This window comes from Peromyscus leucopus, chromosome 15, assembly GCF_004664715.2.
Source record: "Peromyscus leucopus breed LL Stock chromosome 15, UCI_PerLeu_2.1, whole genome shotgun sequence".
Lineage (NCBI taxonomy): Eukaryota > Metazoa > Chordata > Mammalia > Rodentia > Cricetidae > Peromyscus > Peromyscus leucopus.
This window is the reverse complement of record NC_051076.1, coordinates 38,751,800-38,769,678: the sequence shown is the minus strand read 5'-3', so window position 1 is coordinate 38,769,678 and position 17,879 is coordinate 38,751,800. Positions and strand designations below refer to the sequence as shown.

General features: G+C 39.0%; 1 protein-coding gene across 1 annotated transcript in view; it reads right to left on the bottom strand.

The window, feature by feature from the left end:
- The window catches only part of Hmcn1 (hemicentin 1), a 442,116-nt gene that overhangs the window by 234,569 nt on the left and 189,668 nt on the right, over positions 1 to 17,879 (bottom strand). The gene's annotated exons all lie outside the window — the stretch shown is intronic.

Here is a 17,879-nt window from a genome sequence, read left to right as displayed (position 1 = left end):
TCTTGGAAGATATTTTCCTTTTTATTGTACTATTGTCTCTGGTAATTATTATCATTATTAGTCTCTGGACTAATTAATGATAGACATCCACCCTCTCATAACATTATAGAAAACATACTAATCCACCTAATGGTCCAATAGAACTAGCATGGAGGAGAGCTGATGGCTGTTTGACCCTCTGGTTTCCACATGGCAGTATGTGGCCCTGCAGCTGTAGCTACCCACTGAATCTGTGTAAGGAGGGCAGGCCTCCTGTGTTGTTCTCCAGCAGGAAGCATCCTCCTTATGGGGAGGGGGGGCAGCAAAGAGACTCCCAAAGCGGGAGACTGTTTCAAACAATACTATAAAATTAACATCATACATAGAAATACATCTCATCACTTTTCTAACTTATAAACCGGACCAGCAGCACAAGCACTTGTAAGTTTAGCAGCTACTGAATCATATTAAAAGTTTTTTAGAAATCACTTTAGCCTGTTGTAAAACTTACGAAACTTGCATGCCATATTTCCTGAGTTGGGGTGAACTAATTAAAACAATATTTAAGAATAACAGCTTCGTCATTGTTTTCATGAAATAATTACCAGATTATAAGTTTGGGTTGAAAATGTAAGCAGTAATATTCTGGCCTGTGCTACAACTGGAAAAGAAAACCCTTACATAATGAAATCTAAAACTGGGGATGTGACTCAAAGAAACCACTGGAAGCTAAGGAAACATGAAAGGTCAGGTGAGGGACCCAAGACAACACCGTGAAGACCTACATTCAACCAAACCATCCACCTGACTTGCAGTTTTGAAATTAATAGCTGATTTATTCTGTTCCTAAATTTACTTTTCATTGTGGATAATACATGTTGTGAGCATGTTAAATGATCTATGAGATTCTCATGAACAGCACTACATGAAAAACTGGAAAATAATTTGCACTGAATTTATGAAACAGATTTCTACTGTATTGTACAACTGTAAAATGAATTCTACAGAGTCTGATCTTTTTTCTAAACAACTGTGCTTGTTATAGAGAAAACAAATTAAAAAAAATCACATAATGACGACTACTGATTGAGTTTTCTGAAAATTGTAATTCGTGACTGCAGCCCATCCAAGTAAACATTTATCAACCTGCTGATTTGGGTCAGTTTCTTCAAAACAAGTTGACATTGTTCTCAAAGGAATGACTTCCATTTCTGACTAGGGGAGTAACCCCCACTGGCGCTGGCACTGCCTTGAATGCATGAAGCTTGCAGAAGGAAAGCGACATCATCTCACTACGCTTGGTCTCCAAGAGACAAGTGCTTACCCCCTGCACTTACCCTTACTTTGCAACTAGGAGAAATGGCAGTGGAGTAGATTTCAATATTTGAATGCTTTCCATTGCCTACTAGAGAGTCCCAGGAGTGGCCAGGGAGCCCTTCCAAAGAACCAGGGATGACAACCAAAACCAATCAGTCAACCAACCCAACAAGCAATGAGAACAAAAACAGAAGTCAGTTGCCTAGAGAAAGAAGCCTGTCTCCCGAAACCCCAAAGATAGGGGGTCAAATTTTGCATTCCTTGCCTTACACAACAGCACACACCTGTAGTCCTAGTATCAGGAGGCAGAAGCAGGAGAATTACAGTCTTGAGGCCAGTTTGGGTTATAAAGCAAGACTCTGTCTCAAAAACAAAATAATCAAAAAATGTCTCATCCAGCATTCAGTACTTTGCACACAGAACACTCAAAACCAAGCCTACCTTTCTACTTCAATTAATTGACTGGAAAGAAATGTAGCCCTTAATTTTACAAAAAGTAAACTTTCCAAATGGTACCTCACCAATGGAAATCCGAAGATGAGGTTAAAATGTCTTGCAAACGGAACTCACTTCCTAAATGATGATAATGCAAGTGAATTTGAGTCATGGTTTCTTCTTAATCTGACAGCTGAAGCAAGCTGCCTGAAACTTCTTTGCTGCATCTGCCTTTCTCCTCTCCACAAACAGCAGCTTCCCCGTGGTCCAATATGGTAGCCACGAATCCCCACCCCCACCCAACACCCTCTCAAACGCATGACCTCCTTCTTTAATTATTATCATTACAGATCCATACATATAAGTGTATAAATACAACTTACTGAGTCCATTGGTTGTTGCTTGGATGTACATGTTTTTAGGGCTGACCGCTTGGTATTTGATAATCAACTAGAGGGTTCGTCTTGGGAAAGACGAATTTTCTCAGCTACAGGCTACAGAGGAAGTATTAATCTCAGAGGGAAGCCGGCCAATCCATTGATTTACCAGTAGGTGGCGCACTGGCAACAACCACACAAGCAAGAAGCTAAACAAAAATCAAAATCCGTCTTGACAGACACATGCTGAATTTGCCAAAAGGTAAAAATAAAAATAAAAATCCACACCCAAATGCCAATGTTACTATAAAATTCAGCTATTAAGAGAATGGTGACAGTTTCAGACACATTAAGACTGGATTCCACATTAATCATAGGATCTTAATGTTTAAAAAAAATCTATAAATTATAAGAAATCTACATTTTAAATAATCCAATGCTATAATAATTTCATTTCTTTGATATTCATTTTAACTAATTCCTAGCAATCATTTACTTGCTAATATTTCCACTTAATGCTATTTTTTCTCAACAGAATAAACCACTCATTTATATAGGTATTGTTTGGGACTGATTCTTCAAAATATGTCAAGATAAAAGAACATGATGGAGAAGGGGGATTCAGTTTTCAGAAAATTTTCTCTCACTTGTAAATTCTTCAAATACATGATGGCTCACAATGAATAGTACAAGGTCTTTGGTTTGGTTTGGTTTGGTTTTTTGGTTTTAGTTTCTCAAGACAGAATTCCTCTTCAGAGCCTTGGCTGTCCTGGAACTCGCTCTGACAAGTCTTTCTTTCTTTCTTTTTTTTTTTAAGAGGTGGTTTTAACAACAATTTCTCTAAATCATAGACTTTCCAAATAAGACAAATAAGGCCAAAGTTGAGATTCATATTTTCATTTGGCCTTTAAAGAACAGCAAATAAAAATGTGCATTATTGCTTTGTGGCATGCTAGGCTTCTGAGGTTTACAAAGGTGTGTGGTGTCTCTAAACCCACTCTTGGTTACATCTTTAACTATCAATTTGTCAGTGGGCAAATTCATTTGTTACCTCACTTATCTGAAGGCAGCCAGCACACAGTTGAAGAGTATCTGTCTTGGAAGTCTAGTGTGATATTACAACCTCCCACACTGTCACTTCGTCAACACACACACACACACACACACACACACACACACACACACACACACACACTTCCATCTTTATCACAACCACAGCTTTCATCTTTTCATTCTATTCCAATATAGTAGACCATGCCTGGAACCTTTTCCTTCCTTCTCCAGCTTTATCCTGACAGTGTCCTTCAACTATTTTTCCCTCTAGGTGTCTTGCCATGGTACAGAGGCAATGCCATAAACTCTCCAACCTAAGTGTTGCCTCCCATTCTGATAAGAAAAGGGCTCCTGCTGGGTGTAGGGGACAGAGGCAGGTGGACCTCTGTGAGTCAAGCCAGCCAGGCCTACATAGCAAGGCCCTGTCTCCAAAATGAGTAAATAAATAAATTAAATAAGTAAAGAGGCTACAGAAGCTGGAGGTGGGAGGCAGAACTGCACCCCCAAGAGGATGGCTTTCTGCATCGCACTGGGTGCTCCCTCCGCAGACTCACATTTTTGTGGTCCCTCCTTGACTAGGCACTTTTCTCCACTTGGAAAGGCTTTCCAACCACCTGGTACAAGATGACTTACTCTTCAGGGAATTCCATAGGCATCCTCTCCTGCATCTGTCTCCTGGAGGAAGTCCTTCTTAATCTAACCAGCATTTCAAGAAGAGTGAAAGGCTTTAGAAAACCTTGGTGTCATTCACAGTGTTGCAAATACTCATTTTAATTCCTTTATTACATTATGGTCATTGTTTTGGCAGATGTGTGCGCATGTGTGTGTGTGTGTGTGTTCATTGTTTTAGTTTCTGAGGATGAAGCAAGAAAGATACCCTTGTGTATACTCTCAAGTGATCTGCAACTTGGTATACAACCAGCTGGCATTACTGGCTTTTGGAGGAACAGAATACCATACACATGTACAGCAAGGGGTACATTGCCAAAGAGTTAACTCTTGAATAACTAAATGCATAAACAGATAACCAAATAAAACACTGTCGCTAACTCATTCTAACAAGGCACTTCATGCATTTCCACATTGCTTCATGTGAATAAAAGCACACCAACTACAAAATAAGTTTGAGATAGTGTCTTGCATCTCAGCATGAATTAAGAGCCCTTCATGATTATCTGGTAGCTTTGCTATCACTAGACAGATGATCTTAACACATCATTACTTCCTTTGGATGCAGCAAAGAAGTTTTTACTATGTGGTATTAGTTCTAATACAGTCTTCATTTATAATAGTCAAATATCACACCTCCTCCCCCACAAAAAGAGCAAGTTGTTTATGTTATTTCCTGCCACAAATACCTAATCTTGTTTTCAATCAGACAGTTAAGACATTAGCCAATACTGGGGAAGATGGAATTAAATAATTTTTAGTACAAATGATACGTATACCTTTTATGCTCACAAGCGTTCCCTTGACTAAACATTCTGCTTCTCATGCAGTCTTCCCACGCATCTGCAGGGAGCGCATTACTACTCTAGAAACTCCAGACTACCTCATCCTCCATACTTTTCTCTAGGCATTTCTCCCACTAGGCTATTCCGAGTTGTATCTGTAAGAGGGAAAAACACCTCCCTTTCCTACTCACACTCAATTCATCATAACACTCTGACATCATATATGAGGACTCCCCTGACCCCCGCGCCTGCCACATACACACATATACATGGAGGAAATTCAACTCAATTTAGTTAAAGGCCCCACCCTTAACACTTCCCATTTTAGATAACAAATTTGTCATCATATATACTTCAGAGAAACCAGATGGAAATCCAAGGTTAACACTAGCCCTTCTCAAATTGGGTTAATTTGTTAAAGAAGCTCACAGAACTCAGAGAAACAACTTACATGCTGACAGGTGGATGCACAGGAATGTAAAGGCCATGCTCAGTATCCTCTCAAACCTTTTACTATGTACCTCTTAATCTAATTGCTCAAACATCCCTTATTAATAAAATAGCGAATGCAGAATGTTTCTTCTTTATCAGTATTTATCAGAATTACTTAAAAAGTGGTTGTAAAATTACTAAAGAGTATTTATTAGTATTACTTAATCATTAATTGTGAAAATGTCCTACTGACTTCGTGGGCCATGTTAGCAACTACTGAGTTCCCAGGAAGTGCTCAACCTCCTGACACATATTTGGCTGGTCAGGAGGCTTTGATGGTTCATTCACATCTGAAATGGGTACATTCTCTAGGAATGAGCCCTTGACCTGTGCATTCAATGCTATTCTGAAGCAGCATCAAAACTGAACATATTGATGTCCAAAGACATGGATATTTAATTGCAGGAATAGAAAACCCCTACAAATTCAGTGTCTGAAGTGTTGTGAAAGGAAAGAGACCATGATAAACACAGTCTGGGAGGATCAGGTGGCACAGTTTTCCGAGCACTTTTCCAGTGTTAATTAGCAGTTCTATAATTTAATGACCTGTTTGCTGACTCTTCATCTGCTCCATCTCTTCATAGCAGTCAGGCACTGTATTGAGAAAGAAATACCTTTCTCCTAGCTAGTACATTCACCCCAGCATTTGCCCTCTCCAACATCTGGATATCCTTCCTGCTAGCTCTCTCACTGGGTTTGTGTTAATTTCATATGGTCCCTCTTTGCTGAAAATTCAAATGTTCATTGTTTACAGCTTCTTTAGAACAATTTTTTGTACACTTGAATATCTGCTAAACCATCCAAATCCTCTTTGCTTTACAATCTAAATAAATCTACTTCTTAAGCTTCTCCTTGTAAGTTCTATTTAAAGACACTTTAGTATTTCTGTCTTTCAAGTTTTAGAGAGAGATAATTCCTTCCATCTAGAACAGAGTTCCCTAACATCTTTTCAGAGCATAGACGCCTTAGATAAAAGGCACGAGGACATGAAGCATATGCTAGCTATTGCCATTTGAATGCATGGAGTTGGAATGTGTTGAAACAGAAACTTGATCTATGGAGACAGTAGGCTACATTTAGCAGATAAAATGAATGTTAAACTTTTATTACAAGAAAGCCAATTTAGTATCTACTGAAATGTTGCACTTGTTTCTTTTATTAGACTTCACTTTTAGGTCAGAAAGGACTTAAGGCAGCTTAGTCTGTAATTCACTACTGCAAAATTCTATATTCTTAAGTTTTCAAATATGAATTCTTGTTCATTGAATTGCTTTATGGCACTCTTATGAACAATTCTCTATTATAGCTATTTTAAAATACATAGAATACTTTCTGACATTTTGTAGATACAAGATAAACTCTCAGATGTGATTTCTAGATAAAACTAATCTTACCTGAACACTAAGTGGGGCCATAATCTCCCCTTCATGTAAATGCCTTTTTGAAATAAATCCCATAGTGTTTTTAAAAAGGTTTCACAGAATAAAAGTCAGCAGACTTATGAACACAGCTCTAGATGGTTACTGTGATGATTTGAATGACAATGACCCCATAGGAGCATGTGTTTGAATACTTGGTCCCCAGTTGGTGGAAGGGATTGGAAAGGATTAGTAGGTGTGGCCTTACTGGAGGAGGTGTGTCATGGGGCCATCTTTCAAAAGCCTATCTCCACCCTTGTGTTTTCTATCTATCTATCTATCTATCTATCTATCTATCTATCTATCTATCTATCTATCTATCTATCTATCTATCTCCCTCCTGCTTATGATTGAAATGTGAGCTCCCAATGTGACAGCATGCAAAAGACCTGCACAGATTTAAACCAAACATAATCCCAGCACTGAGACAATAATTGTGTGGACACAAAGTTCCACGCCTGACCGAGAAATTATCTGCAATTGATACCTCTGCGTAAGGGAAAACCAGTTTTCTCCAATGCAGTGACACTGGGTATATCAACCATACTCCAGGGCAGATCTCATGCCTTAAAAATAGCTGACCAAAGACTTTGATGACTCCCCAAGGGAGGCCTTACCAAAGTTAGTAGATTCCAGAGCAGAAGAGAAAACTCAGCCATAATATTTTGTTTTAAGTATGACAACTTTGAAATGACAAGAGAAATAAAAATCAAAGCATACGAAAACATGAAAGTAGTTCATCAGAAGCAGCACTGTAGATACTCTGTAGCTGACCTTATTTTACACTTACATCAAGTGACAGATCCAACATTAATATAATCATGTAAGTTTTAAATTTCTTTGTTGGCTTTCAAAAATCAATAATTTTACAGCATGAATAGCCAATGCCTCAACTATCTACACTTGGAAAGAACTTCTACAGCTCAGGATGCACTGACAAAATGTGTGTCATATCTTTAATTCTAAGCAAACAATTATTGCCTACAAATAAAGTTTAGGAAGACTTCCTCTCAATATGACAAACTGCTTAAAACTAAACTTTTTATTAAGAAAAATACACTGGATCCTCATTTTATATTTTATACTCTCATTGACACAAATGAAGACATAGTAAAACAACAGTCTCCAAAGCCTCTGCATCAGTTCCTGCCTCCAGGTCCCTTCCATGCTTGAGTGCCTGTCCTGACTTCTTTCAATGAAGAACAGTGATGTGGAACTGTAAGCCAAACAAAACCTTTCCTCCCACATTGCTTTTGGTCATGGTGTTTAATCACGTCAATAGTAACTCCAACTAAGACACATCCCAAGGCTTCTCTGATGGATTGGTAATGAGCCTGCTAAGTGTTGCTGAGAGAAAGTTGGTAGTCTGCTATATCTCAACATCCTTAATTTTGATTTATATTTCTTTTAAAAAAATATTTTGGGCACTCAACTCTCATTTTTGGTAAATTATTTTAAGAAGGCAATAGGGTTGGTATTTGCCCTCAACTCTTGAACATTTCAAAGTGCTCCTTTAGAAGACAAACTAACCAGATCATACATTCTTGGATCCAGTCTCTCATTCCCAAAGTATATGTATCCTTCCCATTATTGGGCCAGTTGCAGTTCTTAGCTTCAGACAGCAGCAAATATCACAAGCTAACTTTAAAGAAACTCATTACATGTTTTGTTTTGAAAGATCAAAAGGAGATTTGATAACACGTTGAAAATAAGAAAGACAAAAAAACTCAGCCAGCCAACACTCAGATTGATGGTGAAGGGTCACTGGGACATTGGTTTCTGACATCACTAAATTCTGCATCTGATGATACTGCCAAGAGTAAAAGCAAGAGTCAATGTCCCCACTGGGACATATGAATCTGACTATGTGGCCTGCTAGGGGACCTGGAATGTAGTCTCTAATCTCTCTTGTTTTCTACTTCCCATCAAGATAAAAAGCAATTCCTCCTAAACTTAGGGAAAGTATTCTGACCCTAAGAGACACTCATGAAAGCCTATTGCACTCATTTAGATTATCTTCTAGCTTATAATATATTTGATAAGTCTGGTGTCAGTATGCTTTTGAGCCTTCTGGTTACAATGCATTGACATTGTTTGCCTGTTTGTAGAGGTTTTGATTCATACCAGCAACAGATTTCAGACAAGAGGTATCAAAATGAAGCTCTCACTTCATTGCTTTGCTTGAATTGGTCGTCATAGACAATTGTTCCCCCAAGGACAGTTTTCAATTCTATGAATTATTTCTTTGGTTTCATTAGACTGTGTTTTCTTCAATAGATATAAATCTTAGATGGGATTTCCATTTTAAAGAAAGTCTTGTTATTCAAGTATCAAGTAAATATCTCAGCACTCTGAAAATTTTTTCAACTATATTCCTAATTTTATTTTTATGTAGTATTAGTGCCTCTAAGTCAGATTTCTTCATTATATTATTGTATCTTTTCATTTTCTTTTGTTGTTTGTTTGTCTTTTGAGACAGAGTCGCTCTGTACAGCCCTAACTGTCCTAGAATTCACTATATAAACCAGGATGGCCTCAAACTCACAGAGATCCACCTACTTCTGCCTTCTAAGTGCTGGGATTAAAGGCATGATGACTGGCCAGGTCATCTTCTCTTTTAATTGAAACATAATACTTATTCATCTGTGTGAGGTACATTATGGTGATTTAATGCACATATAATATATAATAACCAAATCAGGATAAGAAGCATTTCAATCTCTTCAAACATGAATCATTTTATATAATTGGATTTTCATAGTCTTATAATCATTTTGAAATGTATCATAAATTATCTTAATGGAATGATATCTTATTATACTTAAGAAAAGCCAGAAGTAATTCTACCAGGCTTACTATGTTTTGGTAGTCCTTGCTACATTTCATTTCATCCCCCATGCTCACACACACACTCCTCTTCCCAGTTACTAATGAACACGGTTAAATTCAGTTAATCTATGAGACTGTCTTGGTTCCACAATGAGTGGGAGTATTCTTTGTCTATCTCACTTCACTTAATATAGTGACTTCCAGTTCCATCCTGTTGCTACAAATAATGGGTAACTGTGGAGTCACAATTGCTGGCTGAAATAGCATTAGATTAAGGCACAGCCACTGTGTTGAAATTAAAACAACATTCTTGTGAATTTTTATCTACTTGATGATAGCTCTTCTGACTTCAATGAGATGATATGTCACTGTAGTTTTACGTCTTCAGATGATTAAAGAAATTGAGCATTTCTTTATACCCTTGGAGATGATCTGAGTTCATTCTTCTGAGAAATATCTATTCACTTCTTAACATCTTTCTAATTACATTAAACGTTTTGGAGGTGAGGTAGTTCTTTCTGGTTTTGGTTTGACAGGGTGTTTTGTTTGTTATACAGTTTGGGCATCAATATGTTTGTGTTTCTTATATATTCTGGATAACAATCCCGTGTCATAGGAGTGGTTTAAAAATATTCTGTAGTTACCTCTGAACTTCATTTCTTTTACAAACTTCTTAGTTTAATGTAATCCCATCTGTCTGTTTTTAAATCTTTGTTATCTGTGTCTTTGTGGTCCTGTCTACAAACATGTCCTATTCCAATGTCTTGAAATGTTTCTCTTTTTCTGTAGTAATGCATACATCGTTGTGACATTTCAATCTTTGGCTGATTTTGAGTTGGTTTCTGTACACGTTGAAGGGAAGGGAACCATGTTTCCTCCTCCGCACCTGCACGATTTTGCCAGCAGCATTTACTGAAGAGACTGTCTCCTTCAGCTTCCTGTTCTTACAGCTTTTGTCAAATGTCTGCTGGTGGTGTGAAAATGGTAACTTTTTTTGATTCTTACTCCATTAGTATTTGTATCTATTTTTATGCCAGAGTTCTGCTATTTTAGTAACTAAATCTCTATGGTATGTTTTGCAGTTAAATATTGTATTAACTCCAGCTTTTGTTTGGCTTTTTGGTTTTTTTGGATGAAAATCTTTGGCTATTCTGGACTTTGTGTGGTTACATGTGAAATTAAGATTTCTTTTCCTATTTCTATAAAGGAATTAATTGGTATTTTGATGAGAATTTTATTGAGTAGCATTGCACAAGATATTAATTCCACTAATCCATGAACATGGAGTATCTTTCCTTTTTTTTTTTTTTTTTTTTCTGGTGTGATCCATAATTTCTTTTGTCAATGTTTTGTCATTTCATTGGGAAGACCTTTGAACTTTTGGTTAAATATGCTCCTAAACATTTTTGTAGCTCTTGTAAATGATATTTTTTCTTAATTTTATTCTCAACAAGTATTTTGATTTTATTTTAAAATTCTACTCTGAGGGATTTCAAATGAGGACCAATACTAAATTCCAGAATCCCATTAACATTTACTTTATCTGAAACCATCAGTGTGTTGAGATGACCCCAGAGCTCTAGTAACCCAAATGCTGAGTGAATGGCTTGAGATTATCTTCCGGGTCAGCATGTGTAGAAATTCATTGAACCCTTTACAAGAGCAACTTCTCCCTAGAGGCATTTCCATATTCACTAACAATAGATGTACCTTACAGTTACAGAAGATACTCGTGGACCACAGAGAAAACACCACTCAGATGTAGAACATCTTTCATAATTTCACTGCAGTTTCTGTTTTCTGTCTGTAACAATAATGTAAGTCTTGAAATGGTTGTTCTCTAACGTAAGCTTTCTAGAAAGTTGTCTGAGGGCTTTACTTCAGGGATGTTATAACATTGTTTCTAATATTGTAACAAAATAGGCAAATCCCATTCTGATGCAATCAGTCTCCCACATCTAGGATTTAAAGCTTAATATTCAACGCAGGCAGCAATCAAATCTTCCAACTTAATGGTGAAAAAGTACTAAGAGTAATCTGCTCGTTACTATAAGACTTTCAGCAAGTCTGTAGGCACTTAGATACCAATAATTCTATTCAGAGAGAAATTTTGGAGTAGTTTCAGGTCTTTATATGATGGCTCTCAACAGCAACAACAACAATGAAGAGTATTTATTAAACTGAATCACTAACACACCCATTGTTAGTGATCTGAACACTTAATCTATTCAGATTTTGTTTTCAATGAATGCCTTTATGAGTACATGCACATTTGTGTGTGTGCAAGAAAAATAACATTAAAAACACATATGAATTAATTGCAACAAAATTTCACCAATTATTGTAAGCTGTATTTAAAATATATCAGTAGAGGTCTGGGAAATAGCTCAGTCAGTACAGTGTGTATTTCACAAGTCTGGGGAGCTGAGCTTAGTCCCTAGAGTCCTGGTGGGTTGGGTTTAAAATGTCAGCACTGGGACATTGGGAAAAAGAGGATACCTGGGGCTCACTGAGCGGCCTCCCTATCACACTTGGTGAGTTCCAGGCCAGTGAGAGACCCAGACTTGAATTAAAAAATAAAAAATAACAAATGGTGGGAAGTACATAAAGAATGTCGGCAAAGGTTGCCTGGCCAACACATGCATACACAAACTCATGCATATATAACCTCACACACACACACACGTGTGCCACTGCATGCATATGCATTTACATAAACATATGAACTAGTAGACGTTTTGGTAAGACAGCAGACCTAGAAGCTGCTTCCATGTAACCCAGTGATGAAGTGTCAAGAAAAGAAGGAAATCTATCTCCCAAAGAGAACAAAATACAGCGTTTTGAAATCCACAAAAACAATAAGAGAGTCAGGACATGCAGGGAAACAGAATAGGAAAGCATCAAGAAGTCAGTTTGAAAACAGGTCTAGCCACGTGGTGCCCATGGGGTACATAAGGAGAGCAGAAGTCTCTCTCAGTAGTGCTGCAACTAGGGTGAACAGACATTTGTTTATGTTTTCCCAGGAAAACTCACACAGCACAGTCCTACTCATATGCACAAGCCTACAATTCACAAGCTACAAATCAGTTGTAGATCTTGCTGAAATAGTGGTTTCTCATGAGAGATGGATCAATGGAAACTAGAGAGCTTAAGGGACAATGTTCCACTTTTGTTTTCAACTGAGCTACTCTGGGGGCCTGCGAAAAGAGAACAGTGGTAAATTAAGGTGCCTTAGTTCAATTGCTATGAACCCAAGGTGAGAGACAGCCCTGGGAACCAGTCACAGAGAGTGTGAGGGTTGGCCGCTGCTGACAAGGTTAAAATGCAGGCAGCATGAAACTTACTTGGCACGGATGTGTATATGGGGGAAGTTAGCTCCATCTCACTGCAGACCTGAACGACTAAGAATAACCAGGGTGAGAGAGCTCTGCGGCAGAGGGCAACGGGTGGCCTGATCTCTGAAGCCACCTCTCACATTCACTCATGAAGCATCCAAAAACTCTGAGGCTCCGGGAGACTGCTTGTTGTCCACAGCCTCATCGCTCTGGCAGGGTGAGTGATGCAGAGTGGGTTTGGAGAGTACCAGGACTGGTCCACATGTAACCCATCTCAGTGGTAGGGTTGCTTTCCGTACCCATAATGCTCTTGTGAGACTCTCTCTGTTGACCACGCCAAGAGGTAGAAACTGGAGAAGCTTAGATGGTAGGAAAGCCTGATGATCCCAGAAAGGGCAAAGCTTTGAAAGTGGCCAGCAGAGGCCCGTGGATGACAAAGAAGACATGGTACTAAGGGAAGGACTGTTCGGATGCTGGATGCTTGTCCAGTACAGGCTCAACACCATATTACACCACTTTCTGTGTCCAGAAGTTCAACTGAACAGACCTCTGCACCTGTCTGGGGTCCCCAATTTTCAAAGGCCCCCAAAGAAATCACTCAAACAATACTTCATCCCCCCTTTTGTGTTTTTTTTTTCTTTTTGAGTTTCTACTTGCTCTCTTTTTATTATATTTTAGTATTTTTATTAAAGCACATTGTTAAGAAAGATCCCAGAACATGGGAAGACATGTTTCAGATTCTCTTGGATCTGAAAATGATTGTATTTCTGGAAGTAATCTGTAGATCCAATGTAATTTCAGTCCAATTTCAATGGCATTCTTCACACCACTAGAAAAAGCAACCCTGAAATTCACACGGAGACACAAAATGACCACAAATAGTCAGTGTGATGCTACTCAGAACAGCACTGGAACATCTAATCTCAAACTACACTATAGATCCAGCGTAACAAACACACCGTGGTCTTGGCAGACAATGGGGTAAAATAGAGAACCCAGAAAAGGATCCCCACAGCTATAGCCATCATCTAATCCTTGACGTGTGTGTGTGTGTGTGTGTGTGTGTGTGTGTGTGTGTGTGTGTGTGTTTAAAAGCATACACTATGAAAAAGATAGCCAACAAATATGCTGGAAAAACTGGATGTCCACTTGTAAAAGAATGAGGCTATAGTTCCTAAACTTCATGCAAGTCAATTCAAAATGGATTCATGACCATAACGTAAAAGATGAAGACTTGAAAATTTTAGGAGAAAATATTTCAAAATGCAATCATAAATGTGAACTTTCTGGAAAGGACCCCAACAGTGAAGAAAATAATTCCAAGAATCAACAAGTAAATGGGGTTGTATGAAATTGGAAAGCTTCTGTATAGCAGAAGAAATCATCAGTAGAATGACCAAACAGCCTACAGAATGGGAGAAATTCTTTCTTAACTATATATCAAATAGGGGATTAATATCAAGAATCTATAAAGGGCTTTGAAATGAAATACAAAAAGGAAGCATCCAAACAGCAATGGGATACTGAATTGGATGGTTCCGAAAAGAAGAATTACAAATGGCCTTCAAGGTGTACCATGGGAGAGATGAGAAAGGCCTAAAAATAAAAATACTTGATGCTACTAGCTAAGGCCTTTCAGCCAGCCATAGCAACTGCCCAGGCTCCCTTGACTTCCAAGACCCGAGACCCTCCTGGTTCTGCTTCAAATGCGGTCAGAAAGGTCACTGGGCTCAGGTATATCCAAACCCTCACAAACCATTCTTACAATAATACCTGGGTGTCATCAAAAGGAACACTGGGCTGATGACTGTCTTCATGTCACTCATGGCATGAGGACATCAGGCCCAGATCACCCTCCAGCTGACCTCCTAGATCTTGCCATGGTTGACTGAAGGGGCCTAGATTCCTTTGACCAGACCACTGCCATCTCCAGCGGGGAGTCTTGGGTAGTCATCACAGTATCAAGGCACTTCACCTCCTATCTACTGGACACCAGGGCCACTTTTTAGTTGCTGATGAAGTTCTGGGGATCCATCTCTACTTCTTGATCCACTGTTGTTAGACTAGGGGACAGCCTTATCAACCTCCCCAAACCCCATGATTAGTTATATCATTAGGAGTTTTCCCTTTACCCACTCCTTCCTAGTGGTACCCATCTGCCCCATTTCCTTGCTAGGAGGGAATCTCTTAGCCAAAGTGAGAGCCTCTATTTCTTTTGATCCCTCCATCCACTTGACCCCAAGCTTGCCAGCTGTCCACCTCCTCTTTCTCTTCCAAGCCACACAATCTGACAAACCTTTTCCCTTACCAACGTCTCAGGCAGATTCCTGGGTATGGGACACCCCAAGGCCCTCTATAGTCAAACATCATCCCCTTCTCATCATTTAATTACAAACCCCCACCAAATATATCAATACCCACTCTCTCTCCAAAGCCTCGGGAGACTTAAGCTTTTTATTTCTGACCTCTTAAGAAAAGGCCGTCTGGTCCCCACATGTCCATTGAACACCCCCACACTCTCAGTTTAAAAACTCAATAGAACCTACTGCTTGGTTCGGGATCTCTAACTTATCAACCCAGCAGTGGTTAGTCCTCACACCATAGTACCCAACCCTTATACTCTCCTCTCCACCATCCCCCTCAGAGACCTCTCATTCTCCTGTCCTAGACCTCAAGGATGCCTTACTTTCTATTCCTCTTGAACCCCAGTCAAACAAATATCTTTGCCTTTACTTGGACAGACTCGGATACTCACCTTCTACCCAACTCACTTGGCCTGTCCTATGCCACATCTCCTTGGCAAGGCTCTAGCCTCTGACTTATTCTCTTCCTAAATCCAAGCTTATACAATACATAGATGATCTTCTTTGTAGTTCATCGCAGCAAATTAGCCAGGCTGACACCTCTATCTTATTAAACATTCTGTCTGTCTGAGGATACAAGATTTCACCATCTAAGGTCTAATTGTCCACCCCTGAGGTTATTTATCCAAGACTATTACTCCAACTCACAAGGCCATTACCCTAGATAGGAAACATCTAATCCAGTTGCTGTCAATCCCCACCACCAAGGACAAAATTCTGTCCTTCCTAGGGATGACTGTCTTCTTATGCTCTTGGATTCTTTCTTTCTCTCTTCTCGCCCACTGCTTATATGAGGCAGCCCTGGGCCCCTCATAGCAACCCCTCCTCATGCCCATTGCCAAGCCTTTTATAAGCTTCAACAGGCTCTCCTCCAGGCACTGGCCCTACATCTTCTGGACTTAACTTGCCCCTTCTCTTCTCTATGTTACAGAAAAGGAGGCATATGTCCTCAGGGTTCTGGGTCACCAACTGGGACCTTCCTTAACTTAACGAAAAAAATTAGACCATAAAAATGGCCAATAAATATTTGAAAAAAGTAGCCGGGTGGTGGTGGTGGTGGTGGTGGTGGTGGTGGTGGTGGTGGTGGTGGCGCACGCCTTTAATCCCAGCACTCGGGAGGCAGATCCAGGTGGATCTCTGTGAGTTCGAGGCCAGCCTGGGCTACCAAGTGAGTCCCAGGAAAGGCGCAAAGCTACACAGGGAAACCCTGTCTCGAAAAATCAAAAAAAAAAAAAAAATATTGAAAAAAGTTTTCAGCATCCTTATCCATTAGGAAAATGAAAACAGAAACTATCCTGAGACCCAGCTCACCCTTGTCAGCATGGCTGCCATTAAGAAAACTAATGACAATAACAGGAATCTAGGCTGTGGAGAAGGAGAAATCCTTAGTCACTGCTGATAGGAATACAAATTTGTACAGCCACTAAGGAAACCAGTAGGCAGGTTGCTCAAGACATTAAAAATAGAACTACCCTGTAATCTAAGTATACTGCTCCTGGTCATGTGACCAAAGAATTCTAAGTGAGCATAGCACTAAGATTCTTGCATACCCATGGTAATTGCTGTATTCTTCTCAATAGCCAAGAAATGCAACCAGCCTAGAGGTTGTTTGAAGATGAGTGGATTTAAAAATCAATGGTACATAAACACAAAGGAATTCTATGCACCTATAAAGAAAAGTGAAATTGTAACATTTACAGAAAAATGGATAGAGCTGGGGATTGTTATGTCAAAGTAAAATTAGACAAATTAAAGGAGATATATTACATGTTTTCTCTCATATGTGAGATTAGATTATAATTACACATATATGTAGAATAGATGATAGATAGATAGATAGATAGATAGATAGATAGATAGATAGATAGATAGATAGATAGATAGATAGATAGATAGATACAGAGAGAGATAGTAAAAGGAGAAAGGGGACTATAAGGGGGAGAAAGATCTAAAAAGAGGAAGGGAGAGAGAGTAATGGAATAAATATATGTGTCATGAAGGCAGAAGAAGTCTATTAGGAGAGGAAGAACTGCAAAAGGAAGACGGGGGATTGGAGAGGGAACTTAGATGCATTTAAGAACAAAATGTAAATATATATATGTATATATGTGTATATATGTATGTGTATAGATATGGAAATGTACTACTGAAACTCACTTGTTTGAAGTCTATCCACAATTTAGGTCTGCACTATGTCCTCTGCATCTATGTTATGGTTGTAGGCTTGGTGATTTGGGGGGGACTCCTGACAGTGGGAGTAGGGGTGGCTCTGACTCTCTCTTCTGCTTGCTCTTGGGATCCTTTTCCTCCTGCCAGGTTGCCTCACCCAGCCTTGATGTAAGGGTTTGTGCCTGGTCTTATTTTTATCTTGTTATGCAGTGTTCAGTTGATATCCCTGGGAGGCCTCCTCTTTTCTAGGGGGAGATGGGACAGGAGCAGATCTAGGGGAGAGGGAGGGGTGGAAGGAGTGGAGGGAGGGGAAGCTGCAATCAGGATGTATTGTATGAGAGAAGAATACATTTTAAAATATCTAAACAAACAAACAAACAAACAAGTAAATAGAGATAGGTTCAACTAATGAGCACCACCACAAGGGCCATTTCAATTAAATAACTAAAATAAAATATACCAGTAAAATTTATTAAATTTAATTTAAAAGCAAAAACTTAAATTAGTTATATATGTGCAAGGTGCTAGTATAACATTTAAATAAAGACTGAATCCTTGGAGGCAATTATGAAAACAATTAGAATTTTACTGAAATTCACTTGAGGATTGTTGAGGACTATACCACCCTGAGAATCCCTGATCTCGTCTAATGTCCACA